Raw genomic sequence first — 11,199 nt, 5'->3', positions numbered from 1 at the left:
CCGCTTCCGGTCTCTTTAACTAGATATCCCCCACCACCCCTTCACTCCGCTTCTTCCCTCTTTCGTTTCGTTTCGTTTACTTCCACTCGATCCCGCTACTTCTCTTCCGCCTATCTTTTCCAATCCTCTTCTAGCCTCGCCTCGCCTCGCCTCTTCTTTTCTCTTCTTCTCTCGCTTCCTTTTCTAACCTATATTCCAGAATCCTTTCGTGATTCGAATCCGCCTTCTTTTTTTTCCCTCTCGTACTCTCGTACGTTCGCCTCGATGAAAAACACCAAAGATGAGACGCGATCAGAATCTAGGAAGCTGCTATTTCCTTCCGGCGGGGACAAAAACGCGTCGCGTTCCTGCCAGAACTACGTCACCACGAACTTTGAGTGTTGCCTTACCCCCACCAGAAATGTACTAAGGAGTAGAGAAGACAGCCCCACCATTCACCTTCATCTGCTTCTTTCTCTTCTTCTTCTTCTTCTTCTTCCTCCTCCTTCTCCTCCTCCTCCTCCTCCTCCTCCTTCTCCTCCTCTTCCTCTTCTTCTTCTTCTTCTTCTTCTTCTTCTTCGTTCTCTTCTTCTTTTAGTTTTCGCTTCGTCTACTGCTTCCTTTCCTCCTCCACCTCCACCTCCACCTCCCCTCCCTCTCCCCCTCCCTTCCCTCCTCCACCTTTTTAACCGATTCCTTTTTCGGCTTGCCTCGATACACCACCATTACCACCTTCACTGCACCACCACCGTCGACGAACGTCGACGTCGTCGTCGTCAATCGATGATATATCCTTGCCGATGATATTTCCCGTGGACCGTGCAACCACCGAAAAAAAACGTTTTTTCCTTTTTTCTACGGAAAAGAATCCGAAGCGAAATCGATCCAAAGCGAAAAGCAACGAATCTTTTCGAATTGCTTTCGAACAAAAAAAGAAAAAAAAGAAAAAAGAAAAAAGAACTATATATTGAAGAAATACAGCGCGGATAAACTCGTGGAGGCAAGATGGTGAGGAGAAAGATGGTGAGAAAAGCGGGGAGGGAGCGTGGGAGTGATGAGGGGTCCGGAGAAAAGGGTACCGGAGGGTAGGAAGAAGGTCGAAAAGCTCACGTGGTGCAGCGCGATCGTGCGGAGGTGGAAAGTGGCCGATGGTAGGGGAGAGGAGAAGAGATTCGTTCGTCCGTGATCGGAGACGAAGCTCCTGGTCGGAGCGAACCGTACGAGACTGTTGTGGACTAGGCAGGTGAGCGCCGCTCGGCGGCAACGAGACGCAACCGAGCCCCTCTTTTCCTCTTTTAACTCTCCTACGAGAGAACCACTCGACTCCTCTGTACTTCGCAACCTGCCGCTTCGGGATCCACGCGGAGGGAGGACCCAAAGCGTACCGCGCTACCTTTTGACCCTTTCGTTTCGAACGTTCCCGATACCGATTTCGCGATTATCGTCCAAACTCCGTTGAAAGTTGAAATTTCTTCATTTTTTTTTCTTTTTTCTTTCTCGTAGCATTCATCGATAAAACGCTTTTCTTTCGAGGAATGGATCGAAATGATCCAAATCAAGTTTGCAATCTGCAAACTTTTAGAGATTATTCGAGATAGAAGAAGAGGTATCCACGTATCATTTATAATTTATAATTTAATTCGATTTATATTCGATCTCTTTCTTTTGAATTTCCTTACGAAGTCGATTCGGTTTCTTTGTACGATCGATAATTTCAAGATCCGCGTGGAAATAAAGTCAGACTATGCTTCTGTTGATCGCTTTCGTTTCGAATCGAATATTTTTGATTTCATTTTAATTCCTATAACGTATAAATTAATTTAATTAATTTGCAATTTTTCGTTTCACGATCTATGCAAAGAAAAATATGCACGTTTCTGGTACAGACCATCGATAAACATAGTTTGCAACGTAGAAAATAAGAGATAACAATAAGACTCTCGGTCTTTTTTCAAAGAAAAAAAACGTGTTCTTCTCTTTTGCTCGTTGAAAACGACACGCACGGCCGAGCAAATCCTTCTTCCAACCTTCTATTCTTTCTCATGCCCAGAAAGTGTGTTGGAGGAATATTGGTGGATTAGCTGGCGCCACCTCAAAAGATAAATATCGATTACAATGACATGCTCTTTGCCCTCTTCTGGGAAGAGAGCACTGTGCAATCCGATCCAGAGCGAAATTTACTTCGACAGCTTATGAGATCATTGTAAACAGCTCGGTACCAGTTTCTTCTCGGTTGGTCTCTGCTCGATCGTGTATTTCTACTTCCTCTGTCACGTCCTTCTCTTTCGTCCGGATCTCTGCCACTGGCTACCTTCTTTCCTCTCTTTCATACCTCGTGTCTCGCTACACAGCGGAGGCGCATCGTACAGGACGGTATCAAGGGTTTAACCTGTCGGCGTGTGGCTACATTCTTTTCATCTCTGCCGCCGGGAAAGAGCCGTCGCATTTACAACAGAAACGTTCACCGATCTTGATCCTGTTCTTCCTCTTTTTTAAATTATTTACTTATTAACGGGACGAATCCCATTAGCGTACAAACATGAAAAAACAAGAGTTTAATATCGGTCCGAGCGAATGTGAATAACAATATAGCGATATAAGACAGAGATTTTCAATCGCGAATTGAACAATTAATGAATTTATGGTATGGAGAGAAAGAAGATTTAATTCAGGCATAACGAAATAACGAATCGCTCGAGAATAACAGTAACGAAAAAGATCAATTGACGATTGAACATTGTTGGCGTTAATGAGCACACGTACGGTTGAAATTATAATAATATTCACGGAATACAAAATATCTTTATTATATATGATATAAAAATAAAAAAAAAAATAAACCTCTTTTAAAAATTTCATCTTAACTATTTAAATGATTATCTTCTCGCATAAAAGAATTTTCGATGTATGTATATATAATCGAAAGTTGCATTTTCACAAATAACTGACAAGGAATATATTTAACTATGAAAGCTTAAGGCCAAATGGAGAATCTCACTCACGTAATGATTGAATCGAACTCGCGTATACTACTCTTTTTACTCGTAGAGTACTATTTTCGATTGCTTCCCTTGCTCTCTTTCCTTTCTCCATCCTCTGGTAGCGCGGAGAACGGCTGACCTAATTGATGGATCGTTTTCCGCGTATCTCCAGCGATGGGTCAACTGCTTCGTTGACCGAGCGAATGCGCGAGCGATCGGTCTCGATGTCACGACCATTCTCCGTTAGTTCGCAGAACCGACGAGAACCGTTTCGTAGCCGTCGAGTAGCCGTCTCTCGAACGAAAGGAACTGTAATCTTTCGCGCATCTTAGGTGGACTCGCTTGATTATCCTATCGGTGAACTTTGATCGCTTTCATCGAACGAAATCACGGTATCGAATAATTTATCGAGGAAAGAGGAGGAAGAGGAAGAAGAAGCGATAACGGAAGAAAGTTCGAAGGACTTGAATAACGACAAAAAGGAGAAGAGAAAGTTAAAAAAAAAGAACATTTTGGGGAACACCGTGTAACGGATAAAAGTCGTCTCGAGTAGTGGCTGTGATCGTGATCACCTCTGAATCCTACTCGAGTAGTTTTGAAGCCGAGCACACGGGGAGGAGAGGCATAAACGAAAGAACGAAAGCTTCGATAGAGGAGGAAAGGAAGAGATTGCGGCGAAAGAGTAGGAACTGGCGAGGTGGAGGAGAAGAGGGAGAGCGAAGGAGTGAGCGAGGGGTTCAGCGGGGGTCCGTATTACAGCTCATTTAGCAGCGGGGTCCTATGCCCCTTCGGCGAGGCCAGAGAGATCGGGCTCGCGTTGGACCTACGGCAAAGATGAGTTCGTTTCGTTCCCATAAACCTTCCGATATATCCTCCGCTAGATCCTTCTCTATCCACGATTAACCGATCTCGACGATCTGCAAGTCTGATTTCGAAGTTGCCGATCGTATCGAACGTCACGATCACGGTCACAAAGGTGGCGAGGCAAAGGAAATTTTGTCAAGCGTGGTGGATTAGCGGCCGTGGTGGATCGTCTCGGTTTCCAAGATTATGTTTTCGAGATACACCTACCGTGGTTAATAATATCGGTTTGAAGAAAAAAATGTAAAAGGGAGAGGAGTGAAGATGGGAGAAAAAGAGTGGAAATGGAAAGGAGTTGGAGAGGCGAAGGGAAGGGAAGGGAAGGGAAGAGAACGTTACCGAGTTGTGACCAACACAGACACGGAATAGCTAGTAATTTATGGGTGAGACTAATTACCGGGGAATGCCGCTCCTCCGACTCTTCTTTGCTCCTAAGACCGCATCTCTCTACCAGACCAGTTTTCAGAGACGAGTGGAGGAGAGCTTCTCTTAGCCCACCTTCGTCTTTCGTTCATCCTTTCGTTCCCTCCCTCCCTTTCCTTTTTCGCCTTTTTCGCATCCCTTTTTCCATCCTCTGACCCGCGCCTGCGTTTTAAACGTTAATTTGCGCGGACGTGTCGTCGCAAGAAGATTCGCTCGACTTTATCATAATCGATCTTGCCAGCGATTACCCTCGCAGTTGCGGGGATCTCTCGCGCGCGATTCATCCGTAAAAAAACCGTTCTCGTAAACTATCGCGTGGAAGCGCGACCAGTGAAAAAAAAAGAAGGAGAAGGAGAGGGAGGGGAGGGGAGGAAATCAAAGTAGAGGAAAAAAATTTGTTATTTTGAAGAGAGAGAAAGAGAGGGAGGGAAGAAAAGAAAAGAAAGGAAGAGAAAGAAGAAAATACGAGGCGAGGGTGCTCGAGAGGATAATGGAGGAGAAAAAACAGGCGTGTTCCCACGAGCCATCAGCACGGAGAAGGGTGTCGGAACAATACCGGGCCCGTCCTCGGACGTCGTTTCGACATTAGCCTGACCTAACAATTTGGAGCAAGCTCGGCGTGCCCCTGCTACCACGATTCCTCTTCGTTAAATGCCATTATACGTTTCACTTGGACACCCGGTCGTCGCATGAGTCGTGAATTCCTGAGAACCTGCTCGAACCGGGCTCTCTCGACGGGCAGCAGCGTGCCGGTGGCGGCCACCGGTGCCGCTCGAAACGATAGAGGCGGACCATACCGCGCAGCCACGAACAGATTCTTCTATTATGACGAGAACGAATCGGGAGAAAAAAGAATCGGCGTGGTAACCTACGCGCGTGACGAACGCGCCTCGATAGAGCCGTAGCCTAGCCGCTTCCTCTTGCCGCGCGATCCTTTTGCCTCGTCTATCCGTACAGGTGGAGAACGTCTTGATCGACGATCGATCGTTCGCGTTTTCCGATTACGTTCCGGAAAAATTCGAATGAAACGATTCGGGGAAAAATTAGCAATTTTTTGATTTCAATTTATACTATAAGATATATCGTATAACGTAAGTTAGGCGAGAATAATTACAATTCAAATATGGATGGAAACGTTTGAAAAGTTTATTATTAACGCATATTTTTTTTACGAAATTAATATAACTATGTAAAATCGACAAAGAGATAGAAAGCTAATTGATTCAACGAATTGCGTATACGTGTAACAAATAACGCCATCGAACGAAAACTTCTAAAACCTTCTGATATCAGAGATTCACATTTATGATCCGTTGCAATAATTACCGAAATTTAGCAGGAAATTTAAAGAATTTGTATGGAATCTCGTGTCTATTGAGAATTTGGAGCGGATGGGTCGAAATTTTGCGAATACGGTCCAGTTGAAATTCTAACGAAACGCGAAGAAGAAGAAGCAAAGTCGAAAGGGGGAGAAGGAAGGAAGAGCATGGAAGGACCCGCAAACAGTTTTTGTCGCGGACCTCGCAAGGCCGCGTCGCAGACGGTGAAGCGGGACCTCGTGACCGAGTAGTGGGCCCCGAAAGCCGCGGTTGGGACCGATGACACGGCATCGGTCCCACGACAAAGAAACACCGAGACGAGCTGGATCCGGCTGTTTTTCTGCCTCCTGACGTTTCGCCAATTTATTGCGCCTCTCCCTGTCATCCACGTTCCGACGTATCCTCGAAGAATTTCGCGTTGGACGATCGGCGCCGGGGCCGGGAGAGCGCCCCGTTCTCCTTTCGATGCCACGGAATGACGCATCGAGGCGAGGTAGCAGGTAAATTAGCGAGGAAATCCCCACACGGCCACGGTAATACAGAGTGGAGATTCCGCCGGTTTTACGGCGCGGAGCGAATCGGAGCGGCCGATTAGACGTCGGTAATTACGGCCAAGGTGTACGTGAGAAACGGTATCGGCCCACGATACTCGTAATTTTCGATATCGGCGCGTTATCGGGGCCTCGGGTCGGGGAGAGAGAGCTGTCCGCGCGCGCATTGCATCGAAGTAGGAGAGATATGGAGAACTAATAATTATTCGATTCGCGTTTCGTTCCTAATTACCGAAGGCCACCGTGTCCGGCCGCGGTTTCGAAAGAGCACGTCGCGGTGCGTCGTTAATACGAAACAGATATCGATCGGCAGCCCAGTCGGGTACGGATAATAAGCGCACCGTTTGGCCGAGATGGAAACCGATCTCGAACGATCTCGAATGGGCGTTTACAGCTCGCCGTTTTGCGATCGAAGTGGGTAAACAGATGCCCGAGCAAACGCGCCGTAGCAATTACACGGCACTTACAGAACCCACGTATAGAACTGGCCTCGAGTAGTTTCTCTCTTCCCTTCTCTTTCTCTCCTTCTCTTTTTTCGTCTCTCTAGTCCCCCACTTTTTTGTCGTCCCTCTCCTCGCGACTGCGTATACCTTCGCAGGTCCTCCTCCTCCTCCTCCTCCTCCTCCTCCTCTTCTTCCTCCTCTCCCTCTCCCTCCCTTCCTCCGTCTTCTCTCCTTAATTCTCCCTCCCCCCCTCTCTCTCTCTCTCGACTCTCTCCTCTCCGCCCTCTGCCGAGTTTCCACAATGGTAATTACGAGGCAGTCCGCTCATAAATTTCACGTAGGCTAAAAATGTACGCACGGCCAACCGCGAACACCGCGTGGCCACTTTCTATTTCCCATAGAATCGTCCGTGGCCGCTTGCTACGGCTAGCATAGAGGAATCGATACGTTCCGATCGAGAAACGGGAGAGGAGAGAGAGAGATTCGGATCGGATGGGGAAGGGGAAGAGGACTCGGATCGAGGTGACCCGCGCGGGTTAAACGAGTCCGCGCGTTCTCCACTTGTCCCGTACTCGCTCTCCTTTCGTTTCTCGAATCCTCTCGTCCTTTCTCCCCCGTCCGTCCCCTCGACGTCTCCTCGAGACACGCGGACGAGTACACGATCGAGCGCGATCACGACGTTCATCCGCCAAGTTTTTCGCACGACGACGGATCGTCGACGATCGGAAACGGAACGATGTAAAACTCGGCCGGTCGAAAGGATCTCGCGGGTTGTCCCGATCCGGGAGAACCGTGTCGCAACCGGGGGGAAGGGAAGGGGGCGGGTGTATTTCAACGGAATCGGACGCGGAGAAGCCCACGCGAAGGTCGACGCGGGACAGGTCGAGGAAAGAGGGAAGCGATCGTGCTTGTAAGTCGCGAGTTTATAGGGCACGGCCTGTAACAACCGTCGTTCCTTATGAAACGATCCGTGTTCCCCCCTTAAGATCCGTTGCGTTGTATCTCCGGAATAGCCGGATCGAGATTTATCGCGTTATCGATTCATCGCGTCGAGAATGGACGATTCTCCTCGTGAGCGGAGGAGAATAGACGCGGAAGCGCGCATCGAATGGAAGGGAAGAGGAGATGGAAGGGGATCGAGTCTCTCTCGGGATCCACTAAATGTTCGAAACGTGTCTCGAGCGCATCAAAAGCGGACCTGGCCGCAGGCCGGCGTTATAATTTCAGGCGGTTTCAGGGAGGTCCTGCGCCCGAGGGCCAGGACCGAGACCAGTTCAATGAAGTCATCAGCTAGTCGGGGCCGGGGTGCTCTGTTATTATACCGTGGTACCGCGCCACCATCCTTCGTTTCTTTCTTCCCGACCCGACCGATCCTGCTTGCGCTGGATCCTCAGCAGCCAACATCTTCGCCTTATCCGCGGATTCCTCTCGAACTCGTGATGAACTCGTGTTCCGAGTTGATGAACCGAATCTGTTGTTCGATCGTTGAATGATCGGGAAGGAAAGAGAAGGAAGCGAGAGAAAGAAGAGGGGAAGGCGGGAGGAGAGGGAGAAGGAGGAGAAGGAGAAGGGGGAAAAAAAGCCGATGAAAAATCGAACGGTTAGAATTTTCGAAGGTATGGCTCGCGATAACGAAAACGATAACGATAATATCCATGGTTGAGACCGAACGGCGAGCAAGTATGCGGAAGTGGTGATTAGAGAACCGTAAAACGATTGGAATCCAAGGGATACGTGAGTAAATAGAGGCAGGTTTCACGACAGGTTGGAAAGCAACGTTAAAAGAGAGATAAGTTCCGAAGGGTATATACGAACGAATCCTAATCTCGTAGCTCGGCAATAAGACCGGCGAGGGTTTCCTTTACAATCGGGCCGGAGGCCAATTAGATCCAAAGTTCTTAATCCGTTTATCAGCCGTGCCACGACGGTGCACGAGCCTCTTTCATCGGAACGGATAAAAGAGCTTTCGTGTTCGACCTACGAAATTTTCGATCCGATCCGTCGAAAGGAATGTCCTCGTATTAAGTATCTACACACACACACACTCACGCGCACACAAGTGAAATAGCGTTACACTTTAATAGACTCGTCTCGGAAATTTCGACGATTAAATTGTGACGCAATCGAGGGAAGGAGAGTTGTTGTTGCGAGGACGACGTTGCAAGAAAGATGAAATGATTAAACGCGAGAGGAATAAGACGACACAGCGTCCAACACCAGGGTTAATGAAAAAAAGAAGGTGAGAAGGAGGAAGAGAAGGAGGAGGAGGAGAAGAAGGAGGAAGAAGAAGAAGACAAGGGAGATCTCTTACTCGTGGGTAAAGATGGTCTGGCTGTTGATAGAGGGTATAAAGGGAAAGAGGAAGAGGAGGAGGAGGAGGAGGAGGAGGAGGAGGAGAGAAGCAGGGGGGCCTGTTGGGCCACGGGGGCCTCCGGCATGGCATTCGTGTGGATATTAGAGCGATTGTCGTGCCTGATTCGGTACGGTCTTGAAATAAGGCCCCCGCGGGCTGACAGCGGCGAGGGCTCCTCGTACAAAACCGGCTAACGGTGCCCACCCTCCGACTCTTCTGCACGAGGGGCCCCACCGTCGACTCCTCTCCAACGCCTTCCAGTACCCTAATCTTCCTCTCGAGCTTCTCCAACCACTCTCCCCTTCTCCTCCTCCTCCTCCTCTTCCTCCTCCTGCTCCTCCTCCTCCTTCTTCGACCTCTTTCCTGCCACCTATTTCTGGGTTCCGTCGCGGGACGGACGCACACGCGATCTTCTAATCGCGCGAGAATTCGTACTCTCTCGCGTTTCCTGGATTTCGTTCCAAGTCGTGTTTCGCTTCGGTCGGAGGGAAGACGTGAAACCGTGACGTTGGTCGGCGAGACGACGGGTCGAAGCCGAGGGGTCGGTTCATTCGGAGGAGAGGATGGAGAATAAGGATGGAAGAGGCAGCTCCTTCCGCGATTCAAAGTCCTCCCCCGGAGGTCTGGCGTTGTTTCGTCTCTCTCTCCCTCTCCCTCTCCCTCTCCCTCTCCCCCCTCTTTCTCTCTCTCTCCCTCTCTCCCTCTCTCCATCCAGACCGTGGTCCGTATCATCCTCGGGGCCGACGTACCGGTCGGCATCGTGTGAAGTCCGGCCGAGCCATTATATCCCCCTTGGCCGCCTTCGAGGTGTGTATACCGTCGAGGCATCTTCGGTCACTGCGAGAAGCGTGAGGAGGGGAAGGGTGAGGGAGGGAGGGAGAAGGGGTGTACGAGACTCTGGGTGCACGGAGGGGGAGGAGACGCGATTCGCCTTTCTCTTTCATCCATCGTTCGCCTTCCTCGCGTCTTCGTCTTCTTCCCCCTTTTCCTTGGACGTAGTTCTGAAACACAGAAAGAAACGATCGTAAGGGAGGAGAAGGAGGGAGAGAGGTGCGAACGATCGGGATGGAGAGGGATGGAAAGTGATGGACGGGGGCTGGAGGGGAAAGTGCGTGCTGGATCGCGGAGTCGAGAGGTGTCGGAACCCGCATTAAGGGGGCGGAACGCCTCGAAGGGGCCCCGAATTATGACGTCACGGACCGCACACGTCGCGATCAGGTGAACCGAATAATACAAAAATGAATTGTTCGGTACCGGGATAACCAAGTCGGGGTCTTCTCCCCTCCCCTCGGTACTACAACGTCCCCAACTCGGTCGGTACTTCGCCTCTTTTGCGGAATTTCTAGCGAGCGATGATCCGTTGCTGGATCGTTGCTTCTGGATCACGTGGACGTGCACATGCGACGAAGACGGAATCCCTTCTTCTCCCCCGTGTTCGAGGGGGAGGAGGGAAGAAGCGTTTGAGAGAAAGAAGTCGTCAAATCGGTCGGATCCATTCTCACGGGAAGACATTAACGAAGTGAAACGTGTGCTCAGCAGGTCGTGCCATTCTAGCGGACAGAAGAATCATTCGGTCGATTATAAGATAATACTGGTTCGATGGATGATGAGAGAGAGAGAGAGAGAGAGGAGTGACGAAGCAAGAGTGAAAAGAAGAGAGAGGAAAGGGAAAAGGAGAAAGCTTCGCTTTTGGAAAGAGGATCGTTGGATCCTCTTCCGAGGAAGCCGAAACGCGCGTGAAAAAAGAAAATAGACAAAATACAGGGGAGAAGGAGGATCCAACGGGAGTGAAACCGAGAGAAAAATAGAAAGGATCCGTTCCAATAGGGGGATCGGGTGGGGGGTGGGGCTTCATTCATATGAAATCCTTTATCTAGGTAGATTCTAGAGGAAAATTGGTTCCTAAGGGAACCAAGGGAGACAATGAGAAACATCTTTTACGACTGTATTACCTACCCCCGTAGGTGGCCGATTCATTGTGAGTTTTTTAAGGTTGCATTACACGGGATTACGATCTCGCGCGAGAACAGCTTCGTCATATAGGTGCCTGCTTTCCTGCCTTTTTTTTTCTTTTTCTTTTTCGTTTTTCCCCTCGAATCTATGATTCGGCTGTTTTGCGACCTCTTCTCGCGAGCCGAGAGGATTGAGTTATCGAAGTCCCCTGTGATTCTCTCGGAGAAGAAAGAGAGAATTCCCTCGAGAGACGTCCATTTTGCGCCTATTAGGACGGGTTCCCGCGAGTACGAGACCATTGCTCGCGATAAATAGAAACTTGGATGGAAATGGTAC

This window comes from Apis laboriosa, unplaced genomic scaffold (assembly GCF_014066325.1).
Source record: "Apis laboriosa isolate Shangri-la unplaced genomic scaffold, ASM1406632v1 scaffold62_cov152, whole genome shotgun sequence".
Classification (NCBI taxonomy): Eukaryota; Metazoa; Arthropoda; class Insecta; order Hymenoptera; family Apidae; genus Apis; species Apis laboriosa.
The sequence above is the reverse complement of the archived record's forward strand: the minus strand, read 5'-3'. Positions refer to the sequence as shown.